Here is a 22,188-nt window from a genome sequence, read left to right on the forward strand (position 1 = left end):
GCTGTTCATTTGAGCAATATGAGATGGAAGGGAGTTCCATGCAATAATGGCTCTATATAATACTTTACACTATCTTGAATTTGTTCTGGATTTGGGGACTGTGAAAAGACCCCTGGTGGCATGTCTGGTGGGGTAAGTGTGTGCATCAGAGCTGTGTGTAAGTTGACTATGCAAACAATTTGGAATTTTCAATACATTAATGTTTCTTATAAAAATAAGAAGTGATGCAGTCAGTCTCTCAACAACTCTTAAAAACTTCTTACGGGTGCAATCCCGTTAACGGGATCGATATGACAACAGCCAGTGAAAGTGCAGGGCGCCAAATTCAAAACAACAGAAATCTCATAATTAAAATTCCTCAAACAGACATGTATTTTATACTGTTTTAAAGGTAATCTTGTTGTTAATCCCTCCACAGTGTCCGATTTCAAATAGGCTTTACAGCGAAAGCACCACAAACGATTATGTTAGGTCACCACCAACTCACAGAAAAACACAGCCATTTTTCCAGCCAAAGAGAGGAGTCACAAAAAGCACATATAGAGATACAATTAATCACTAACAGATGACATTCATAGGACTTAATGTTACACAATACATGTATGTTTTGTTTGATAAAGTTCATATTTATATAAAAAAATCTGAGTTTACATTGGCACGTTACGTTCACTAGTTCCAAAAACATCCAGTGATTTTGCATAGCCACATTGATTCAACAGAAATACTCATAATAAATGTAGATGAAAATATAAGTTATACACATGGAATTATAGATATACCTCTCCTTAATGCAACCGCTGTGTCTGATTTTTTTAAAAACTTCCGGAAAAAGCAAACCATGCAATAATCTGAGAACGGCGCTCAGAAAGCAAATAAAATTATCCCCCATGTTAGAGTCAACAGAAATCAGAAATAACATTATAACTATTCCCTTACCTTTGATGATCTTCATCAGAATGCACTCCCAGGAATCCTAGTTCCACAATAAATGTTTGATTTGTTCGATAATGTCCATTATTTATGTCCAAGTAGCTACTTTTGTTAGGGCGTTAGGTACACAAATCCAAACGCTCGTGCAGTTCCAGCATAACGTCGGACAAAAAATTTAAAAAGTTATATTACAGGTCTTAGAAACATTTCAAACTACGTATAGAATCAATCATTAGGATGTTTTTATCATAAATCTTCAATAACGTTCCAACCGGAGAATTCCTTTGTCTGTAGAGAAGCCATGGAACGCAGGTCGTTATCATGTGAAATGCGTGTGACCCGGACCTGGCTCTCTGCCAGACACCTGACTCATTCAGCTCCCATTCAGCCCCACAACACAGTAGAAGCCTTATTCAAGTTTCTAAAGACGGTTGACATCTAGTGGAAGCCATAGGAAGTGCAACTTGATCCATATCCCACTGTGTATTCAGTAGGGGTTGGGTTGAAAATTGACCAACCTCAGATTTCCCACTTCCTGTTTGGATTTCTTCTCAGGTTTTTGCCTGCCATATGATTTCTGTTATACTCACAGACATCATTCAAACAGTTTTAAGTTCTAAGTTTAAGTTCTATCCAATACTATTAATAATATGCATATATTAGCAACTGGGACTGAGGAGCAGGCCGTTTACTCTAGGCACCTTTCATCCAAGCTACTCAATACAGCCATAAGACGTTTTAAGAGAGACTGGCAGGAATAGTATTTATATTATCCCTCTGCATAATGAAGGGCAAGCCTGGTGCTCTTGAGTGGGGGAGCAGGAGTAACAGTACCTGGGCGAGCCTGATGTGTGCGCTGGATAAGCTGGCTGAGGCGTAGAAGTCGACGAGCCAGCAGAGGCAAGGGAGACTGGCGAGCTGGCTAAAACGTGGGAGCCTGACGATCCGGCTGAAGCATGCCGTGCGGTGGGCGCCTGCCAAGCCAACTGATGCAAGAAGACCTCTCAAGCCAGCTAAGACATGGAAGCCCGACGAGCTAGCTGAGGCATCCCCGGATCCATCAGCGATGGCACCTGGACCTGACGTCACCAACCAAAACAAAAATTCCCTGATGCTTCCTTTACTGGTGTCAACATTCTGTAAGGATCATCGCTGGAGACGAGAAGCAGGTACAGGGAGTGAATATGTAATGAAACATGGACATGAAACAGAACAGGACCAGCGTATGGACAGAGTGTGTGATGTCAAAAAAGCAGAACATCTTTTTAGTATGGACAGACCTCTTCAGACATCTTTACAATAATTTACATTTACATTTACATTTACATAATCTACATTGCCCTCCGTAATTATTGGAACAGTAATGCATTTTTTCTTATTTTGTCTCTATACTCCAAAAGTTTGGATTTGAAATCAAACAATGACTATGAGGTTAAAGTGCAGACTGTCAGATTTAATTTGAGGGTATTTTCATAGCATGCAATGACTACATCAAGCTTGTGACTATACAAATTTGTTGTATACAAATATCATACCCCCCAAAATGCTAACCTCCCCTGTTGTTGTAATGCTGAGAGGTTAGCATGTCTTGGGGGTATGATATTTGTGCATCTGTCTCACTCATCATTATTCACAACTCATTCAGGATTATCCATAATCATGGTAGCATCCACATTAATGTAGAAGTGTTAAGAAACATATTTGATTCTTGTTTTTTTTTTAAAGTGGCTTGAAAATGACACAATACATTATTTACCATTAATTTCTATTGGGAACAAAATAATCGGAAACATAACCAAAACAAACAGCAAATGCATCCAACACATGTGCAGAGTCACATGCTTGATGTAGTCATTGCGTGCTATGAATATGGGTCCAAATACTTACATTTTTACTACTTGAATACACATATAAGTGAATTTGTCCCAATACTTTTGGTACCTTAAAATGGGGGAACCATGTACAAAAAGTGCAATAAATTCTTAACAGTTTACCCGATATGGATGAAAAATACCCACAAATTAAAGCTGACAGTCTGCACTTTTACCTCATAGTCATTGTTTGATTTCAAATCCAAACTTTTGGAGTATAGAGACAAAATACAAAATAAAGGGCGCTGTATATGTTTTGACCATGACAGTTTACAATCTAAGGTAACACCAAGTAATTTAGTCTACTCAACATGTTTAACAGCCACACCATTCATTACCAGATTCAGCTGATGTCTAGGGCTTAGGGAATTATTGTTCCAAATACAATGCTCTTAGTTTTAGAGATGACCAGGACCCGTTTATTACTGGCCACCCATTCCAAAACTGACTGCAACTCATTGTTAAGGGTTTCAGTGACTTCATTAGCTGTGGTTGCTGACAAGTATATGGTTGAATCATCAGCAAACATGGGCACACAGGCTTTGTTTAACAATGCCAGTGGCAGGTCATTGGTAAAAATAGAAAAGAGTAGTGGATCTATAGAGCTGCCCTGCGGTACACCACACCATATATGTTTGACATTAGAGAAGCTTGCATTAAACAAAACCCTCTGAGTTCTATTAGATAGATAGCTCTCAATCAACAACATGGCAAGGGTTGAAAAACCATAACACATACGTTTTCTCAACGACAGGATATGATCAATAATATCGAAGGCTGCACTAAAATCTTACAGTACAGCTCCCATAATCTTCTCATTATTAATTTCTTTCAACCAATCATCAGCCATGTGTGTCAGTGCAGTACATGTTGAGTGCCCTTCTCTATTAGCATGCTCAAAGTCTGTTGTCAATTTGTTTACAGAGAAATAGCATTGTATTTTGTCAAACACAATGGTATCCAACAGTTTGCTTAGAGCTGCCAGCAAGCTGAAAGGTCTGCTGTTAGAACCAGTTAAGGCTGCTTTACCACTCTTGGGTAGTGGAATTACTTTGGCTTCCCTCCAGGTCTGAAGACAAACACCTAGACTCAGATTAAATACATGACAGATAGGAGTGGCAATAGAGTCAGCTACCATCCTCAGTAGCTTTCAATCTACAGTAAATTGTCTATGCCAGGACGTTTGTCACTATTGATGGATTACAATATTTTTTCCACCTCTTCCACACTAACACAATTCAAACTTACAATGCTTTTATTTCATTATTAGTTATTTTTATGCATGAACATGATGGCTCACTGTTCATTGGTGGCATTTCCTTCCTAAATTTGCCCACTTTGCCAGTGAAGTATTCATAAAAATCAAATGGTTTTGTGATGAATGAGCCCTCTGTTACACATTACATGTATGTTTTGTTCAATTAAGTTCATATTTATATAAAAAAGTCTCAGTATACATTGGCACGTTATGTTCAGTAGTTCCAAAACATCTGGTGATTTTTCAGACAGCCACATCAATTTACATAAATACTCATAATAAACATTGCTAAAAGATACAACTGTTATGCATGGAACTTCAGATACACTTCTCCGCAATGCAACCGCTGTGTCAGATTTCAAAAAAGCTTTACCGAAAAAGCACACCATGCAATAATCTGAGTACAGCGCTCAGAGACCAAAACAACCCAAACAGATATCCGCCATGTTGTGTAGTCAACAAAAGTCAGAAATAGCATCATGAATATTCACTTACCTTTGATGATCTTCACCAGAATGCACTCCCAGGAATCCCAGTTCCACAATAAATGTTTGTTTTGTTCGATAATGTCCACCATTTATGTCCTTCATTTATGTCATTTATGTCCTTTCTTTCGTGAGTTTAGCCCAGTAATCCAAATTCATGATGCACAAGCAGACGAAAAGTCAAAAGGTTCCGTTACAGTCCGTAGAAACATGTCAAACGATATATAGAATCAATCTTTAGGATGTTTTTAACATAAATCTTCAATAATGTTCCAACCGGAGAATTCCTTTGTCTGTAGAAATGCAATGGAAAGCACGTGAACGTTTGATCTATTCTGTCACGTGAACGCGCGTGGTCAGCTCATGCCTCTCTGGCAGATCTCTGACTCATTCAAATCTAATTCGCCCACACTTCACAAGAGAAGCATCAAACAAGGTTCTAAAGACTGTTGACATCTAGTGGAAGCCTTAGGAAGTGCAATATGACCCAATAGACACTGTGTATTCAATAGGCAATGAGGTGAAAAACTACAAACCTCAGATTTCCCACTTCCTGGTTGGATTTTCTTCTCAGGTTTTTGCCTGCCATATGAGTTATGTTATACTCACAGACATAATTCAAACAGTTTTAGAAACTTCAGAATGTTTTCTATCCAAATATACTAATAACACGCATCTCTTAGCTTCTAGGACTGATTAGCAGGCAGTTTACTCTGGGCACCTTATTCAGCCAAGCTACTCAATACTGCCCCCAGCCATAAGAAGTTAAGATACGGCTAGCGCTATGTCAGATCGAAAACGCCCTGAGTGGTACATCCCTGCCCGGCTACGTGTTGGAAGAGGAGATGTGCGATGATTTGAAAGCCATAAGAATCTCTTCAATGGTGCATAGCCCCTACTCCAAATTGACAATTATAGCCTGTGAACAATTTGATAGTTCAAATGCTACAAAATCAGTTAGTTCATATGTATTTTCCAAAGCCTGCAAGGATGTGAACAATTTTTTGCCCGTCTTTAGCTTTAAGTGGGGAGATTATCATATATTCCTGGCCATGATGAAAAAGCTGGACAATCTTTTCCAAAATCGTGAACAACTACGCCGCTGGGCGTGTCTATCTTTAAGACATACCCAGGGTCTACAGGCACAACGTTTGATCTATCCATGGAATGAAAACTTACAGAACGTGGAATGTGCGGGACATCTAGCGAGCCAGAAAGCCTGTCTTGACGACGGTGAATTGGAAACGGATGGATGTCAGGACTAACCCTATAGCCGGCCCCTTTATCTGTAAGAAAGGAATAGTAAAATTGTTTGTACTAATTATAGCATGTTTTAAAAGATCTGTACTAAAAATTAAGAATTAAATAAAAGGTTACAGCGGACAGCCCCCCACAACAAGGATACCTGAAGCATTATGGACTCTAACTATGAACGACTTCGGTAACTATATATACAGTGCCTTGCGAAAGTATTCGGCCCCCTTGAACTTTGCGACCTTTTGCCACATTTCAGGCTTCAAACATAAAGATGTAAAACTGTATTTTTTTGTGAAGAATCAACAAGTGGGACACAATCATGAAGTGGAACAACATTTATTGGATATTTCAAACTTTTTTAACAAATCAAAAACTGAAAAATTGGGCGTGCAAAATTATTCAGCCACTTTACTTTCAGTGCAGCAAACTCTCTCCAGAAGTTTAGTGAGGATCTCTGAATGATCCAATGTTGACCTAAATGACTAATGATGATAAATACAATCCACCTGTGTGTAATCAAGTCTCCGTATAAATGCACCTGCACTGTGATAGTCTCAGAGGTCCGTCAAAAGCGCAGAGAGCATCATGAAGAACAAGGAACACACCAGGCAGGTCCGAGATACTGTTGTGAAAATGTTTAAAGCCGGATTTGGATACAAAAAGATTTCCCAAGCTTTAAACATCCCAAGGAGCACTGTGCAAGCGATAATATTGAAATGGAAGGAGTATCAGACCACTGCAAATCTACCAAGACCTGGCCGTCCCTCTAAACTTTCAGCTCATACAAGGAGAAGACTGATCAGAGATGCAGCCAAGAGGCCCATGATCACTCTGGATGAACTGCAGAGATCTACAGCTGAGGTGGGAGACTCTGTCCATAGGACAACAATCAGTCGTATATTGCACAAATCTGGCCTTTATGGAAGAGTGGCAAGAAGAAAGCCATTTCTTAAAGATATCCATAAAAAGTGTTGTTTAAAGTTTGCCACAAGCCACCTGGGAGACACACCAAACATGTGGAAGAAGATGCTCTGGGGCTGAATAATTTTGCACGCCCAATTTTTCAGTTTTTGATTTGTTAAAAAAGTTTGAAATATCCAATAAATGTCGTTCCACTTCATGATTGTGTCCCACTTGTTGTTGATTCTTCACAAAAAAATACAGTTTTATATCTTTATGTTTGAAGCCTGAAATGTGGCAAAAGGTCGCAAAGTTCCTGGGGGCCAAATACTTTCGCAAGGCACTGTATGAATGACTTCGGTAACTATATATACAGTGTATATATTGTATATACATTCATATATCTGAAATGTATTTAAACATTTGTATATAATATATATTTAATTTTTAATACCCTATTTTGTATACATTTTTCTTTCAGACTCCTCCCCGGCGTATACCGGCACAGAAGGCCCTACACATCGAGAGGGGGTGTTCGAGGTGGAATTCGGCGCCCAGGACATACCCAGTAAAACACTGAAACCGGATGATTTCAAAGCTTTAAATGACAATTCTGAGGTAGACGATTTGTTGCTGAATGAAGCGAACAGAGAGCTTGATACAGCCAATTCTTAGGTAGAAACAATAATCCATCAGGATATTCTAAAACTGGAGGACACCAAATTTTCCGATATGTCTCTATGTCAATTGTATGTATTTTGTATGATAAAATGTATATATTTTATTTAAATATAGTTGAATATAATTGTAGAAAAGGCCCATGGAGTTGGTGGAATCGTCCTTAACTTCATGGCCACTTACTCAGCTGGACCAGGGGGTGCTTTAATTAGATCGGGTGGAAATGTCTGACAGATCTCATCCCCATAAACCGATCTCGCTGCTTTCTCTTCCTTAACTCCGTCTAATCCAGAAGTTCTGTGCGTCCATGAATCCACGTAAGTCCACCGAATCTGTTACATTTCAGCGGAACTATCTGTTGCGATCGGGAGAGTGGGCCATCAGTTATTGTTTATAGTTATTACCATGGAGTGCGGCTTGGAGTGCACGCTTCAAATCTATTGTGTAATGTGAATGGTCAATGATCACGGCCCTACAGATCATCACAGGCCAATTAGGCCAACGATATATGGTTAACATGAAATTACATGTACACATGAAGACACTTCAAAGGGTGAAATATGAAACGTCATTGTTTGCTGAACTGATCGATTTTGATATCAAACTAATGGGGATTATAGATTGAAGATTAACAAATAAATATATCGATTTTTTAAAAAGTTTTTCTTACAATATTTTCTCTAATTTCAAGAACAACAGACAATTACACTAACTTTGGTAAATTACATGTAGTTTTATAACTCTAAAATAATCTAAATGTGTGTGTTGTGCAAAGTATTGTTATTCTCAGTCCACAGAATGGAACACCTATCATTGGACCATGATAACGTGAGTTACCAATGATATACACTATTAGATTCTGGGAAATACATCCTTGTTTCTATCACTTCTAGCATACGAGGCTTCTACTCTCCAAGCTGAGACCTTGAAGCTGAGATATCTTTCGTTCTCAACACAAGGTTCTGGGCATACTGCCAAATTGCAGATACTGATAGTGAGGATTCCTCCCAGGCATGATCAATCAGTCACTTACATTAACCCAGTCGAATTGGTTATTAGAAAAGCACAAAAATCCACATTTCCATCACCGGTATCCACTACATTTTGCCCAAACTAGCTTTAGAGGTTCCAGAACAACTGTTGCATCACTAGGATGTATCCAAATATTGCTGTTGCCAACTTCTTTGGAAGCTGGAATAACAACAATCAAGTTAGGAGGGGTTCACTGTAAATAGAGCAAAACACTTCCAGAGCCATGCTAATAGTGACAGCATCAACACATCAACACACACGTTAAATACGTCACAACTCACTGAATTTGATATTACAAAAATAATACAATTTGGACTGTAAATCATGGACAGAATTGCTTGAATTCATGTTTATATAGCGTGCATCATAGTATACCCCTCAGGAAAACTCTGGGCTCTGGTTACATCCTATAGCCAGGGCCAGGAGTTTTGAGGCACGTTTTGAGGTACTGTGCTTTTACAGGTATTTCCAGCATTGTCAGGGCTGAAAGTAAGGCGGTGCGGTCCAGCAAGTTGTCCCACCCATATAAATAGTGGGGGTACACCATACCGGTAAAACGTGAGCCTATCACAATTAATACAACATGCCCAAAAAACTATAGGCTATCACACAATTATTTAACATTAATGCATGTCAGCAGCATTAAAAATATGCGAATTGACTGGAAAACAGGTAGTATATGCTCCAAATTGCATTGTGGTTTCAAGGAGAACAATTAGATTTTGTCAGAGATGAGTGGCCACGATGCTCGTTGACAAGGCAGAGATTACTTGTGGACCACAGTGGGTGCATCAATTCAGGCTATAAGTCTAGGTCTAACAGGGTTTCCATGTTCGCGATTTTACTGGAAATTGGGCTACTTTGAAAACGATATTGAGGGTGAAAATGTATTGGTCGCGGGTTGCAGGTTTTTGAGCTACTTTTAAGTTGCACAACAGCCGACATGGCATTTAAAAAAAAAAAAAACAGTATTTCACTGTGACCTGCTGCTGGTGACTATCAGGCAGTGAGGCAGGCTGTTGCTGAGTGAGTGGTTGGGAGGGCTGGACGGGTGTGTTTGGGGGGTGATTCATGCCTGAATTAAGCCTTGTGAAGCTACTGATACCTCTCAGCAAGTCACCTAACATTTTCCGAGAGCCATCAAATACCACCATGAATTAACATGGGCTGTCAATGGAGACATGGAGACAAAGTTTTTTCTAAGGCTTCAAACTGCTGAAACGTTCACTTCACGTGACACGTACACATCATGTAGGCGTAGTGTTCATGTCGTGTAACGTGGCACTGACACGTCACGTGTCAGTTTGCTTGTAAGTTTATTACGAAAGATCTCACCATGAACGCCTTAAAAAAGTCTACATGACATCTACGTTTACATCATGCTTTCACGTCGTGTACACACGACATTTACGGGTCACGTGTTAGTTAAAGTGTCTGTTTAGTTTATTATTAAAGATCTCACCATGAACCCCTGATAAACATCGACATGACATCTACATATTTATGATTTTGTTTAAAATAAAATCATTGCCAGAGTAATCAAATTGAATTTGTCTATTTAGCTAAAATAGGCCTATCACCTCAATACAACATTTATTGATTTGCAGCCAGCCAACATTACTGTGTAGATATGCCTATTTCTCAAATCAACACGTTCACAAGGGCTTCTTTGTTGGAGGATGCCCTATTCAGAAATAAGAGGTAGCCTAGGTCTCTAGTGGCGCATTCAAAACCACTGGAACTCTGCAATCTCTGACTTCGGACGTCAGTGCATTTAAGACAACTGGGAAGTCGGGGAAAAAACTAGCAAAAACTGGGAAAAATAGTTTTGAATGGCCATCCAACTCAGAATTCCAAATCAGAAACTCTGGCATCATTCTCTGACCTGAAAATCACTGATATTATGATTTGACCTCGTTTTTCCCCCAGAGTTCCCAGTACCGGTGTAACAGAAACAATCTTTCACGTTTCAGGTATGACCCAGATGCAGACAGTGTCAAAGAAACAAAACTTTATTTCTAATGCAGGGGCAGGCAAATGACAGGTCAAAGGCAGGCAGTGGTCAGTAATCCAGAGAAGGTTGGGCAAGGTATAAAACGGCAGGCAGGGTCAGGGCAGGCAGAAGGGTCAACTGCGGGAAGGACTAGGAAACCGGAGCAAGGAACAGACAGGCGCAGGGGAACAACCACTGGTAGGTTTCACAAACAAAACTAACTGGCAACCGACAAACAGATAACACAGGTACAAATACACAGGGGATAATGGGGAAGATGGGCGACACCTGGAGGGGGGTAAAGACAAGCACAAAGACAGGTGAAACAGATCAGGGTGTGACACAATCACTGTCACCAAGCAATCCTTAGGCTATACATTTCTGTGGATATGTTTTATGGTTAAAAGCAGGCCTTGAATTGAGGAGGTATGTGAGGATATAGGGATAATCCTTGTTATTTAGACAGGCAAAAAGCATATGCTACCCCTTGTTTGCTTAGCCTTAGAAAAAACAAAGGTCCAGATTATATAAAGCGATCTAGGCTATAACAATGATTAACTCCGCATAGATTATTTCCTCATAGTCTACTAGCCCATCAAAGGTCTTGCTCAGCCTCAACATCACAGAAAAAATGTGGTTGTTTTATTAAATGCCCCATAATTTAGAATATTAGTGGTAGGCTATGCATACAGCAAAAGACCAAAAAGATGGAATCGATATGGGTCTATCCATAGACCAAACAGCTATACAGATACTTTTTTATTTAGGAGAATCACATTGAATCAGGCTATTGATTTCAGTGCAGTTGTGTTCTTACACATAAGCTTAGCCTTAACACAACCAAAAACATCCCAGCCTATTTTGATTACAGATCATGATGAAGCCTGAGCATTTCAGCAGTTTGTCATTGATTTAGCCCACAATCGCCTACAGATTTGGTACAAATGAAGATCTATGTTAAATCTGGATTTGACAAATAGCCTGACTAGGATCCTTTGACTTTTCCCCATGTTATATTTGTTCCCAATTAGGCTAAATGTAGTCCTATTAATAAGCTTTTAATGTTTTCCTATTAATTTGCATAAGCTAATCATTGCAATTAATGACATTTATCTTCTGTTTTTTATGAATAAATAGGCATCGGTGTCAAGACCGGGTCTCCGGTGTGAGAAACAGTCACTTAGCAAACTGAGCCACTAATCAAAAACAAATAAACGAGAACAAAAACAGAGTACCACAAGAGAGTCCAACTGGAGCAACAAATGTTCACAGCATCGCTGGGTGATAACATTCAAACACAGAGCAAAGAACTGAGGAAAACTAAGGGTTTAAATTCATTCAAGGGAAACGAGGCACAGGTGCAAATAATAACTGGAAACAAGGGAAAACAAAAGGGTCAAAAAGCACAATAGGGGCATCTAGTGGCCAAAACCGGAACAATCCTGGCCAAATCCTGACAATCGGGGAATAAAAAAAATTAAATGTAATAACACACAGTAATGTTACCTACCTTACAGATCACAAAGTCAGCTAATTTCCACTCCTTTCATATGCAAATACATTTGATTCATACACTGGCTTGTCTGGCTGGCATGTTTTCATTTTAAAACGGGCCTGCCCTTATCTACATGGAAATAATATATCAGTAGTCCTCTATTATGTTTTTTTTTAAATCATAACTTATCAGTACACCCTTGTGGTTGAAAATATATCTATTTTAGGTCCTAGGGTACAACAATGAACAATGTAGATCTAGCAAATACCATCAAGGGACAAGTTAAAATGTACAATAATGAACACCTTGTGAAACAGTTGTTGAAACCAATCTGGCAATATTTAAGATTTAAATATAAATGTTGGTATTTTTTGTACTTGTGTCAATTTACTTTCACAGATTTGTTGTACACTCACATGGCAATCAAAAACTGAAACACTGAATTCTGGTGTGTGGAATAGAGAGGAGGTGGGTGCTGTGTGAGTGAGAGGTTTAGCCTGTCACTTGTTCTCAACAGGCAGTCAGTCTCTGAAGGGGGACTCGAAGAGGGAGACTGCGAAGTCCAGGCACTGATGCTCTCTTTGTTCCAAGTGTTTGCAGTGCTAGTCTTTGTATCTGTATATCTCACATTATGTGCCTAGTATGGTAGTTTTCTTGCTCTTTCTAATAATGACAACATGACAATAACAATAGCTGTAGATACCTGTCTGTAATTTGTGTGAGAACCTTAACAGTACCTACCTGGAAGTGGAGGTTACTTAACGTGACCCAGTAGTTGGCCTTGAGATCCTCCGGTGGCTCTCCTTCTGTTTCTCCTGCGCCTTGTCCATGTTCAGTCTCACCTTGATTGATAATAAATGCAATTATATTTCATATTCTTACTAATACATCTCTTACATATCTCTTGGAGGGCCATAAAATAAATTAACAGCGGACAATCATTTTTTGCCGGGTCAATAACCTCAACATGCTTCTCAGCTCATGCCTGAAGATGATACTCGAAGGCGTTCTGATCTGGTTTGACAACTTCCACCACATAAGGTGGGGTTTCAGTGATCTCAGTGATTTCAGTAATACTAAATAGCAATAGACAAACAATCCTAAGTTAATCACAAATTCTAATACTACAGTATATGCAGAAATTGTATAGACAATTTTGTTGTTTACCTCAGTAAGCAGCTGCGGCTCCCGTCTGTACACCAGGCGATAGAGTGAATACTCTGGAGGCCTGGACACTGCTGTTGTGTGCAAAGAGAATTACCTTCAGGTTGTCCTGCCCTTCAAGGGACTTGCCCATGGCAGTCTTGAGGGTCTGGTTGGTCCATTCATCCAAATCTGGAGTCACCATAGATCTCCACATTCACATTACATATAACTCACTGTACTAGCAGTGTCAATTTTGAAAAATATATAAATTACTGGAGGCCTATGCAAAACAATGCTACAACCATTACATTATTAACCACTAACATGTAAGCTAAGATTGACAGAAACATTGCCTGGAGCTAGCTAGCGCTTAGCCAAGATGCATTTGGTTAACATCAAGGTAGGAAACTGCTAAACGCTATTTTCATACAAATATTAACACTGTAACACATTTTATCGTGACATCACATATTTACATATATTACCTGAACTAAACTGAGCCTTCGTTCATAGAAAATAAAACAAATAGGATCTAAAACGTTGAAAAGTAGAGAAAGTTTGGACGTACAGAAACCTCCATTAAAATGGGGAAAATTCCAACTAGTTTTTCCTACTCAGTTAAAACTCCCTTCAGTTGCCTTCAAACATCACCAAACTCATGGACTATGTAGTTAACCATGTCACCTCAATATTTTGAAAGTCAAATTGAACTTTTGCACATTACATACCTGAATGTAAAATGATGAGAAGGAGAAACGTTAGTTAGTTATTTATAGTAGTAGGCAATATCCAAGATTAAAAAAGAAACCTCTAATACCTCACAATCTCACTAAAGCTCCCCATTGACGTCACAGCACCACCTAGGGGCAGTAATCATATACATTACTTTAAATGCAAATAGTTGGGAGGCCTACAAAATGGTACAAAGGATGGCTTGATAAAATAACAAACAAAACTAAACATAAAAAATAGCCATACATATTTGTGTGTGTCACATATACACATGGCATATGCTTGGGTTCACCTTGACATCTCTAATCTGCTTGCCTCAATAAATAAATGCAAGAACATTGGAAGCCAGGATTAGCTATTTATGTTACGTCTCTTAATAATTGCATAACGGTGCAAGTCAGACACATGTTATCTTTTGTTTGCATGTGAGCATGTATTTTTCTGTTGAGTGATCACACATGCCTCAGCACGCATAGAAGTTACTTTCCCTGCTTGAAAATGTGTGCTAAAAGTGGGGATGTTTCCTAATATTTCTGATTATCTTAACTCCCCACCACCAATTAACCATTTAGAAAAAAATTGAAAACCACGGAAACATCACTGCAATATAGGCCTGCACTCAGAAAAAAAGGTTCTATCTACAACCTAAAAGGATTATTCCGCTGTCCTCATAGCAGAACCTTTTTGGGTTTCAGGTAGAACCAATTCTGTGCCAAGATAGAACCTCTGCTCAGACTATAATATGTAAACTGGAAACCACATATGCTCTTTTGCACACCAATATCTCTACCTGTACATGACCATCTGATCATTTATCACTCCAGTGTTAATCTGCAAAATTGTAATTATTCGCCTACCTCCTCATGCCTTTTGCACACAATGTATATAGACTCTCTTTTTTTTTTTTTTTTTTTACCTACTCTGTTATTGACTTGTTTACTCCATGTGTAACTCTGTGTTGTTGTCTGTTCACACTGCTATGCTTTATCTTGGCCAGGTCGCAGTTGCAAATGAGAACTTGTTCTCAACTAGCCTACCTAGTTAAATAAAGGTCAAATATATATATTTTTTTAAATATCCTTTGGCTGCATTTATTGTAGATGGGTATTTTAACAAAGCTAATCTGAAAACAAGGCTCCCTAAATTGTATTTGTTGAACAGGAGAAGAGGATGTGGTTGCTTGTGGAGGGACAGCAGTGGGGGTGGCTGGTAGAACAGCTGTAGTGACGCTGATAGGTTGCTCTGGCTCATTACTTCTTGACTAAAAGAAAGATAGATTTAGAAATGAGTTTGACACTGCCATAGATCAACAGCTGAAAAGCCTTCATTAACAACATACTCCCAGAGATAGCAAAGCATTCCATATTCACTAATTGAAGTAGCCTACCCACCGTTTACAATTTAATTAATCAATTAAATCAATTATACTATAGCACATTCAATTACGTTATTGTTGTAGATTATAGGCTACTCCTGTACCTACCTTGTACAATACTAGAATCATTGAATAAAATAGAGTACCTATCCACATATACAATTGTTGAAGGAATTTAATTCCTCTGTTTTAATACCCAATTAAAATTAAACACTCTGTCAATTCATAAGAATTTGTAAGACCCTTATTTTATAGGAATGGACAGAGCCCCGGTCTTAAAGTCAAATAACAGCCTTTAATCAAGAGAGTACTGAGTACATACACATTTTACCACAGGTTACAAACTGAAAATGACGTCAGTGTTTTCTAAATGTTCCGTCTCTTCTTGACACTGGTAGAAAGGTCCTATAGCTCTCAAGCCTTCCCTCCTCGCCTAGAACCAAGGTCAGTCAGTGTAGATAAGCATTCTAGACAGTCTGGAGATAAGTTCATTCATTTGTACCAAGGAACAGACATTACATCACTACATTATATTCAATACTGGGATCAAGAGAGACAATTCATACATGTACAGTAGCATAATAGTATTCTGATTAGTACATCCTGATTGAAATGTATACATAATTAGTCATTATAGATAAAAAATTCCCTTAACAACAATTTAATTTATCAATTTAAATAAATAATACTAGCATATGCAGTGCTTTTTGAAAGTATTCCCCTTGACTTTTTCCACATTTTCTTATGTTACAACCTTATTCTAAAATGTATTCAATTATTTATCATCAATCTAGACACAATACCACAATACCTTTTTATAAATGTATACAAAATTCTAAAACTGAAATATAACATTTACCTAAGTATTCAGACCCTTTACTCAATACTTTGTTGAAGTACCATTGGCAGCGATTACAGCCTTGAGTCTTCTTGGGTATGACGCTACATGCTTGGCACACCTGTATTTGAGGAGTTTCTCCCATTCTTCTCTGAATATCCTCTCAAACTCTGTCAGGTTGGATTGGTAGTGTCACTCCCCAGCTATTTTCAGGCCTCTCCAGAGATGTTCGATTGGGTTCAAGTCCGGGCTCTGGCTGGGCCACTCAAGGACATTCAGAGGCTTGTGCCGAAGCCACTCCTGAGTCATCTTGGCTGTGTGCTTCAAGGCTTTGTCCTGTTGGAAGGTGAACCTTCGCCCCAGTCTGAGGTCCTGAGCACTGGAGCAGGTTTTCATCAAGGATCTCTCTATACTTTGCTCCATTCATCTTTTCCTTGATCCAGACTAGTCTCCCAGTCCCTGCCGCTGAAAAACATCCCCACAGCATGATACTTCCACCACCATGCTTCATCGTAGGGATGGTCCCAGGTTTCCTCCAGACGTGGTGCTTGGCATTCAGGTCAAAGAGTTCAACCTTGGTTTCAACAGACCAGAGAATCTTGTTTCTCATGGTCTGAGAGTCTTTAGGTGCCTTTTGGCAAACTCCAAGCGTGCTGTCATGTGCCTTTTACTGTCACGTCCTGATCTGTTTCTTCTGTCCTTGTGCTCTTCTCCACCCCCTCCAGGTGTCGCTCATCATCCCTGGTGTATTTATCCCTGTGTTTGCTATCTCTCTGTGCCAGTTCGTCTTGTTTGCCAAGTCAACCGACATTTATCTCCCAGCTCCTATTTTTCCCAGTCTTTGTTTTTCCTAGCCCTCCTGGTGTTGGCCCTTGCCTGTCCTGACACCGAACCCACCTGCCTGACTATTCTTCCTGCCCTGACCTCGAGCCTGCCTAATGCCCTGTACTGTTTGGACTCTGACCTGGTTGATGAACTCTCGCCTGTACCCGACCTGCTTTTGTCTACCCCTTGTGTTATAATAAATATCGGAGCTCAACCATCTGCCTCCTGTGTATGCATATGGGTCTCGCCTTGTGCCCTTCTATTTTCTGAGGAGTGGCTTCCGTCTGGCCACTCTACCATAAATGCCTGATTGGTGGAGTGCTGCTGAGATGGTTGTCCTTCTGGAAGGTTCTTCAATCTCCACATAGGAAATATGTATGTATCTTAAAGTACAATGGCATGTAGTATTGCAATATAAAGTATGTACTGTATATATCCTATAGCACCACATGTGTATATTTTCATTTACAATTTATTTAATCCATTAAATAAATAATAGTAGCAGATCAAATTATGTTATTATTGTATACTAGCCTTCTTCTCTATCGACACAGGAAATAATATTGCCAATGTGTTTTCAAAGTACTTTATCAAAAAACTTGTTATCAAAAAAAGTAATTATTTTAAATGAAACCAAATTTGATTTAATACAGACATTAGTAATGCGCTGTTATGATGACATGTTAGTTACACGTTCAATGGTAGGCGACAGCCACACGGTGGTACTGTTCCCTAGTGTTTATTAACACGCAGGCATCACACAGACGTTGGGCGTTGGGATCATGTGCTGTCAGTCAGTCAGACGTTCAATGCTAGGTGACAGCCACACGATGGTACTGTTGCCTAATGCTGAATTTAGGCCTTTATCACCCCCCATAAGTGTGTGTGTTGACAGAGCACTGTAGTGTATCCACTATTGGTTGAGTCACATGAGTGAGAGGAGACAGAGCAGCACATGCGCACATCATGATAACTTTTTACCAGTCATTATGAGCAAGTGAATATTTTAATTGGAATTTATGGCACTCCCCCGTGTGCTTTTGTTATGGGGAAAAGTACTCAATGAAGCTGACAATAAATGTGGAGAATGATACATTTGCATCTTTTGGCCATCAAGTAGCCTACTTATTTATATGCCATTGTAGGCTACTTTAGGCTATACACACACACACACACACATGTATATATATACACACACCTTTATTTAACTAGGCAAGTCAGTTAAGAACACATTTTTCTTTTTCAATGACGACCTAAGAACAGGCCATATATATCACTGGAGTCAGTGCAAATCAATTTGTGTCACTTGTGTAGCCTACCTGGAGCTAGCAAACGGATTTAATAATTAACCCATAACATCAGTGTATTGTTGTTGTAGCCTTGTGTTATTATGCAATTATTAATAGCCATGTTAGTAAAATTGGAAGTTGGTGTCTTTTTTGTTTTCTTGAGTAAGGCTGTTCCAAATGTAGGTGTTTCAGCCTAGCTCAGTGCTTTCTGTGGTGGTGGGGCAAGCCAGCAGAAAATAGGAGTGTTGTGCCGTGATTGGCTCAGGGTTCTGTCACTCATGGGAAAACTATGTCAACAGTCCTTAGTAAGGGTAGACATCGAAAGTTTTATCCCTCTGCACCCTGCCATATATATTTACATTAGTAGTGCCCTTCCAAGAAGGCTCAAGGTCATTGGCCACAGATAAAATTACTTCAAATCACGTTATATGTACAGTAACTTTGATTGGACTGATCATATCAACATCTTACATTCAAAATCTTAGCTAGCAGTCATCATCATGAATCAAGTCGACAATCTACTGGCAAATCCTTTTAATTCTTGTCATATGAAGGCAAATAATTAAGATAAACATATCAGTGCTCATTGGCCATTGGACATAAACATTACACAAGTTGGAAATCATAAATTCAACAATGAGTGGTGTGGAAGGAATTGGTGACAGTGGCTTAACCGCAAGCATTGCAACTGGGAAGTTGGGAATAAATGATCAAGCTGAGAAAATACATTTTGAGCAGTCATCCAACTAGTAATTGTAAAAACATATATATATATTTGGTGACAAAATTGCCCACCAAGGACCACCACGCCACCTTCCTGTTCAAGTGAGCACATCACAACAAGACGAGTCCATGATGTAATATGTCAGGGAGATATGTATACTGTACCTAAGAAAGTAATACTAACTGTATGTTGTGTAGTAAGCTGTTACTAGCCCATGTGCCTCATCATAATAATTTGGTTTATTTTCACCTCTTAATTTCCAGCTAATTTTACTGTTCTGACTCGGTGGTGCACATGTAGCCTATAACTTGTTTTTGAGAAATGTCATCATTGTCACACCCTGATCTGTTTCACCTGTCTTTGTGATTGTCTCCACCCTCCTCCAGGTGTCACCCATCTTCCCCATTATCCCCTGTGTATTTATACCTCTGTTCTCTATTTGTCTGTTGCCAGTTCGTTTTGTTTCATCAAACCTGTCAGCGGTTTTCCCCTCTGCTCCTGTCTCTCGATTTGTTCCTGTTTCCTAGTTTTCCCGGTATTGAAAAAGTGCTGAACACATACTTACATTGACTACGTCCGTCTTAGCTCGCTCATTAATGTCTTAATCAAAATTATGGAATGCCTCTTATCCGCTCATCATTTCCTTATGCCATAGTTTGTACATTTCAATTGTCAGTAGGAACCACATTTGTTTAAGCAAGTCAGCCATTTCAGCTATGTTTTAAAAAAAAGGCATTAATGAATTGTTTTGCTGCCAGACAAGGCTCTGCTGATAGCCGGGTGTAGCAGTGGTAAGGATTCACTCCATTGTGCTGGAAAGAAAGCTCTGCTGTTGGGACATCTTTATGTAGGCCCTAAAAGTTTGTGGGCACCGCTTGTCACCGTTATAGTGCAATTAATGTATTGTTTAGTGTTGTGTTATGTAGTGGCTTTGCATCCCGCCAAAAATTGGGGAGTTTGCCCAATCAAGATTTTTTTTTTTACATTGTTTGAAAACTGATATTTGACAAAATAACATGCAAAACAGTATACACTGTATACAAATATACACTACCGTTCAAAAATTTCCATGAAAACATACATGAAATAAGTTGTAAAATGAATAGGAAATCTAGTCAAGACAATGTTGACAAGGTTATAAATAATTATTTTTAATTTAAATAATGATTGTGTCCTTCAAACTTTGCTTTCGTCAAAGAATCCTCCATTTGCAGCAATTACAGCCTTGCAGACCTTTGGCATTCTAGTTCACAATTTGTTGAGGTAATCTGAAGAGATTTCACCCCATGCTTCCTGAAGTACCTCCCACAAATTGGAATGACTTGACAGGCACTTCTTACATACCATATGGTAAAGCTGCTCCCACAACAGCTCAATAGCATTGAGATCCGGTGACTGTGCTGGCCACTCCATTATAGACAGAATTCCAGCTGACTGCTTCTTCCCTAAATTGTTCTTGCATAGTTTGAAGCTGTGCTTTGGGTCATTGTCCTGGAGGAGGAAATTATCACCAATTTATTAAGCACCGTTTACAGGGTATGGCATGGCGTTGCAAAATGGAGTGATAGCCTTCCTTCTTCAAGATCCCTTTTACTCTGTACAAATCTCCCACTTTACCTCCACCAAAGCACCCCCAGACCATCACATTGTCTCCACCATGCTTGACAGATGGCGTCAAGCACTCCTCCGGCATCTTTTCATTTTTTTTGCCTCTAACGAATGTTAGTTTTTTTGTGATTCAAACACCTCAAACTTTTAACATTTAACTTTTTTCCAATCTTCCTCTGTCCAGTGTCTGTGTTCGTTTGCCCATCTTAATCTTTTATTTTTATTGGCCAGTCTGAGATATGGCTTTTTCTTTTTCGCCTCTTCACTGTTGATGTTGAGACTGGTGTTTTGCGGGTACTATTTAATGAAGCTGCCAGTTGAGGACTTCTGAGGCGTCTGTTTGTCAAACTAGACACTCTAATGTACTGTTCCTCTTGCTCAGTTGTGCACCGGGGCCTCCCACTCCTCTTTCTATTCTGGTTAGAGCCAGTTTGCACTGTTCTGTGAAGGGAGTAGGGAGCAGAATTATACAGGATCTTATAGACTGATGGATAGACTGACGAGTTTCAGAAGAAAGTGCTTTGTTTCTGGCCATTTTGAGCCTGATGCCTCAAATGCTGATGCTCTAGATACTCAACTAGTCTACCGAAGGCCAGTTTTATTGCTTCTTTAATGAGCACAACCGTTTTCAGCTGTGCTAATGTAACAGGGTTATGTTGATGATTCCCATTGCCACCTTATTGTTAAGCCAATGGGTTTTTGGTTTTTAGTTTTGTCTTGCCTTCACCTACTCAACATGGCATCTTATTGGCTGGTTTGCGTAGCTTGCTTACAAGGGAGGATGTTTCAGTTAGAATTGTTCCAGTGAACAAGCACCAAACCAGCGGTAAGTTGTTGGTTGCAAAAAAAAAAGTTGTTGGTTGTACGTCGAAAGTGATTTTTATACTCCCAAGTGATGATTTGAATGTACAATGTATATAAATTTGTTTGTAAATGTTATTAGAACACCACACATAAGATGCAGCGTTTTTTGGTGCATGTTTGATGTGCATTTAGTTTAGAGAATTTTTTGTGATTTCATTTAGAGAATTCCAGCTAATACTAGCTAGCAACTTACTGTGTCTGGTGGAGGGATTTAAATATTTTGTACAGTGCATGAGTGCAGAGTTGGCTGTGAGCCGTGCATTGCATGACGTGCAATTTTGTGCTGTTTCTATCAGCTACATGTTCAAAATATTATATTGTAATTGCTGTATTATTTTTGTAACTACATTGCCTAGTGAACAAGCGTGCGTGAGTGCAGAGTTGGATGGTGAGCCGATGGACTGGTGCTACAAGTTGGAGTTCGTGTTGATGATTGATTGTACACAACGCAAGAAGAGTACTGTTACACTAACATAATTACAAAATGGTTCTCATAATCAATTAGCCTTTTAAAATTATAAACTTGGATTAACTAACACAATGTGCCATTGGAACACAGGAGTGATGGTTGCTGATAATGGGCCTCTGTACGCGTATGTAGATATTCCATTCAAAATCAGGCATTTCCAGCTACAATAGTAATTTACAACATTAACAATGTTTACGGGCCTCCCGGGTGGCGCAGTGGTTAAGGGCGCTGTACTACAGCTGTACTACATCCAAGTTTATAATCAGTTTATAATCAGAGTCCTGGGTTCGCGCCCAGGCTCTGTCGTAACCGGCCGCGACCGGGAGGTCCATGGGGCGATGCACGTGTTGGTGCGCCGGTGCACCTTGGCTAGCGCACACAAGGTCTCAGAGCAAGTGACGTCACCAATTGAAACGCCA

Source organism: Oncorhynchus clarkii, chromosome 33 (assembly GCF_045791955.1).
Source record: "Oncorhynchus clarkii lewisi isolate Uvic-CL-2024 chromosome 33, UVic_Ocla_1.0, whole genome shotgun sequence".
NCBI lineage: Eukaryota > Metazoa > Chordata > Actinopteri > Salmoniformes > Salmonidae > Oncorhynchus > Oncorhynchus clarkii.